Raw genomic sequence first — 3,876 nt, 5'->3', positions numbered from 1 at the left:
GCCCTTGTGCCTGGAGGGGGGAGACATATGGGGGTGACAGTCAATGAGACAGGGAGAAAGGAGAGGAAATGTGTGTTTTCTTAGCGCCCAGCATCCCAGCTCATGGGAACTTTATGGCTCCAGAATATTAAGAGGCAGGAAAGTTAATTAATACCCAGGACAAAGCCAGGGCTGTTTGGCTTCTGGGAGAAGGAAGCGGTGGAGACAGGGAGAAAAAAATTGGTGTCATCTTAAATAGTTTTTCTACGTTTCATCAGCATTTAAAATAGACTGTGTCCCAGACAGTGCTTACAGTCGTTCTCCAGTACTCCCACTGCCATGATCGACAACAACTTTGTGTCATACCCATGAGCAGCAGTGAGTCCAGATGAAGGAGCAAAGGCTCAGCTCAGGGTACCCACCACAGCAAAGCAGAGGTTGGCTGGCACCCAGTGGGCATCCGAGTCCGACATGTGTTTTAAAATGAGGATCTGAATACTACAAATAGCGGCATAAGAATTGCCAGGCTGGATATCGTGCCCAGGCTCCATCTCTTCTGCCACCCTTGTCTGTGACAGACCAACACCCGCTGCTGCTGGGAAAGGTATGGGAAGGCCCTGGAGGTAGCTGGAGAGGAGGTGTTGGGAAACCTCCCATTTAGTGGCTCCAGCTCGTTCCTTCCCAGCCCATCCCATGCTCCTGGGGCCTTGCCCTTTCATCTCTGTGCCTTGTCCATCCTCTTTTTGCACAACCAGCCTGTGAGCAGTGCAGGGTGCTGCAAGGATGGAGGATGCTGCTTAGGACCTCCAGCACGCTGCTGCTCAGGTGATCCCTCCCCAGTGCCAGCACGGCTCCAGCAGAGAGGTTTCTGGGGCTAATCAAGATCGACATACAAACAAAACAGCATCTCTGCATCTCGCAGCCAGCAGAAAGGGAGAAGCAGATGGGCGAGAGGAGGCAGGGAGCTGCTGCTAAATGGATTGATGGAGAGGCCTTTAAGAGAGATGGATTGGAGAGGGAGCCGCTGGAGGAAAGGGCCGGGGCGGCCACGCTGCGAATGGGGCAGGGGCCCAGGGAGATGATGGGAAGGGAGAAAGGCCCGCAGATAACAGATGGATGGACACAAAGACTGGAAGGGAAGAGAGGGACAGATGGACAGGCAATAGAGAGAGTCAGGAGAAGAGAGGGATCTGAACGTAATTAGATTGGATCCGATTATGACAGACTCGATTAGAGCAATATTATGATCAGGAGCTTCTGTCGCTATTTGGCTTTTAGGGGGAACAAAGCCAGAGAGCACGTGTGGAAGGGGGACAAGCGGAGGCGAAGGGAACTGGGAAGGATGAAAGGAAAGGGGCTCCTTGTGAAAGCTGTCAGTGGTGGTGGTGACAGATTGTCTGGTTGTTGAGCACCGGGGCCGTCTGTCACCGGCCGCTCACAAAACCTGAGCTCAATAAAAGGCAGAGAGACAAAGGAGGAGAGGAGAGGAGAGGAGAGGAGAGGAGAGGAGAGGAGAGGAGAGGAGAGGAGAGGAGAGGAGAGGAGAGGAGAGGAGAGGAGAGGAGAGGAGAGGAGAGGAGAGGAGAGGAGAGGAGAGGAGAGGAGAGGGAGAGGAGAGGGAGAGGAGAGGGAGAGGAGAGGGAGAGGAGAGGAGAGGAGAGGAGAGGGAGAGGAGAGGGAGAGGAGAGGGAGAGGAGAGGGAGAGGAGAGGGAGAGGAGAGGGAGAGGAGAGGGAGAGGAGAGGGAGAGGAGAGGGAGAGGAGAGGGAGAGGAGAGGGAGAGGAGAGGGAGAGGAGAGGGAGAGGAGAGGGAGAGGAGAGGGAGAGGAGAGGGAGAGGAGAGGGAGAGGAGAGGGAGAGGAGAGGGCCGCTGGTACATGTGCATGTGTGCAGGGAAAAATGGGTGTGCATATATACACAGGCTGAGAGGTGCTGGGCCATGCTCTGCCACCTCCTCAGGTGTCCTGTAGCCTAGCTTAGCTTATGCACATAAGTGTGCACAGCTTGCATGGCCAGCCTGCTCTAACACGTGCTCTAATGCTGCCCAAAGAGGCTTCGAGCCCTGGGTTGGAGCTCCAAGGGCTAGAGCAGCACCCAGCCGAGCTACAGCTGTGCACTGTGATGAGGTTGGCAAGGTGTTGCACCATCCATGCAGAGCACTGTGCCCTCTGCAGCCCACTCAGCTGCAGCAGTTGGTTGCAAACCAGCAGCTGCAAACCAGGCATGATGGAGATGGCAGCTGCATTTGTGCAGTCCTGGAAAAGAGCAGTGGCACCAAATCATCCCTGTGGATGCTGAAGGATCTCTGCTGGAGGAGGCTTTGCTGTGAGAGAGCAGTGGAGTTGTTGCAGGATCAAAGGCAGCTCAGTATCTCTGATTCTGCAGAGGGCCCTCTAGAAGTACTGGAGAGGTGGATCTGCTCACACCACGTGTGTAGAGATGGAGTCCATGGGGGAGAAGTGACAATGCCCCAGCAGCATCCCTTAACAATGGCAGTGTGTGGCAGGGATGCCCCAAAGCAATCACTCCCATCCTCAGGCTCTCACTGTGTAAAAGTTACCCAACTCCAGTTGGGTCTGCCCCAGCAGCCCAAGAGTTAATGCTGCCTGTTTTCCCTGACAAGCAGAGGCCAGCGTGGTCCCAGGTGACTTTGTACAATATGTCACCTCCTCTTCTGCCAAACACTGCCTCTCAGAGCCTCCTTCCACACCATGCAATGGGGCTGGGAGCAGCTCAGCCCTTGGGGTGGGCACAGGGACGAACCCTCCTCAGCCACAGCATTGCAGGGTGCAGGCAGGCAGGGAGTGCAGTGATCAACTGCACTTCCACTGCCATTCACTGCTCCTTGAGTTCTGTGCTGAACGGCAGGCCCGGGAATCCTGAGAGCTCCTGCAGGCTGTGGTATGTGGGCATTGCAGTGGAGAAGCCCAGGTGGTCGTGACAAGGAATACCAATTCCTGCCAGGAGGGAACTGAGAAATTCAGAAGTGAAGAACAAAGCCAAAGGGTCTCTTGTTCTTCCTCCCTCAAATCCCGTCAGTTTTTGGCTGCCTGTAAAATAGCCGAAGCACAGAAGTTCTTGCAAAGGAAGCAGTGACCAAACTCACAGTGGATCACTGTGGATCCTGAGCAAGGGGGGGTCCTGAGTCAGGGCCAAGGGGAAACCTGGGTGTGGGTTACAGGAGGAATGTCCTGAGCTTCTCACATTGCTGTCAGCATCCTGCGAGTCCTGGAGCTGTGGCTTCACCTGGGGACCCCACTCAGGTCCTGAGGGGGGTCCCCAGGTGCAACCCTCACTCCTGGGAATGGATACTGAGAAATGAAGGGCCCTTTGTAACCTCAGCTCAGCATCTTCAAGGGGAGGAAGGCTGAGAGGGCAGAGATAAGGTGATGGGACTATCTCTGACTGACGTCCCCTATCCACATCCTGTGCACTGCTCCTGGAGGTACAGTGGGGAGGGAGCAGGGATCTGCGTGAGCCTTGGGAGTGGGAACCCACTGCAGAGAGAAGGAAACCCTGCAGAGCAGTCCTGGCATCCCTGCGGGGAACAGCTCCGTTCTGTCCCTTCCTGCTCCCGGCAGGGTGCCCGCAGCAGCCCGGCATCAGCTGCAGAGAGAGGGGGGGGCCCTGCTGGCGTCCTGGCAGGGACACGGAGCAGAGGAGGCAGCAAGGAGCGAAAGCAAACAGCCCAACGGGCTCTCGGGGGAGACGAGGCCAGGCTGTGAGTGGGGGGAGGAGGGGGTGTGGGGCCGGGGACCCTACGGACATACATGAGCTGCTCACCTGTACGTGAAGAGCGATGTGTGCAGGGCGATGGGTGCGCATCGCATCCCATGCGGTACCCGGGTGCTGCATGGTTGTTCTCCGGGCGGATGAGAACGATTGCCATGAGCTCATT

This window comes from Cyrtonyx montezumae, unplaced genomic scaffold, assembly GCF_038088225.1.
Source record: "Cyrtonyx montezumae isolate F1298 unplaced genomic scaffold, pur_monq_1.0 scaffold_57, whole genome shotgun sequence".
Taxonomy (NCBI): domain Eukaryota; kingdom Metazoa; phylum Chordata; class Aves; order Galliformes; family Odontophoridae; genus Cyrtonyx; species Cyrtonyx montezumae.
Note: the sequence above shows the minus strand (reverse complement) of the source record.